Source organism: Tigriopus californicus, chromosome 9 (genome assembly GCF_007210705.1).
Source record: "Tigriopus californicus strain San Diego chromosome 9, Tcal_SD_v2.1, whole genome shotgun sequence".
NCBI classification, from domain to species: domain Eukaryota; kingdom Metazoa; phylum Arthropoda; class Copepoda; order Harpacticoida; family Harpacticidae; genus Tigriopus; species Tigriopus californicus.
The window spans coordinates 1,353,815-1,354,298 of NC_081448.1; positions in this window are offsets into that span (position 1 = coordinate 1,353,815).

Sequence of the window (484 nt, forward strand, 5' to 3'; positions counted from 1 at the left end):
ACAGCACGGGGCTAAGTTGTCACGGCTATTTTTTGTACTTTCTTTGCAAGCTAGGATACCAAATAGGTGACCTTCAGAATTGTTCAAACGTCTACATTCTCCTTTGGTTTCGTGGGAGTATTTTTAGTCCTTGTCCACGGACGACGGGTTAGCTTTGTCATATACCGTATTTCTGGTTTGGAATAAATCCCATGATTATATACGAGATGGCTGCATTTGAGATGTAGGAACCACATACACAGACTAGAAAAATCAGGCACATTTTTAGCCCCTACTCGGTCGCCAATGGCCAGCTGTTTAGATTGTTTTTGCAAACACAATTAATTCATGGGCCTGAAAATGAAAGGACATGTTTTTTTTAGTGAAGTTGATTGCTTCATTAACCTTAATTATTATTGACGAGTGAAGGAATCATGAGTGCTATTTCCTAGCCACCAAATCCCACAACCCCAGACATTATCGTCTAATTTCTCATGAATAGACC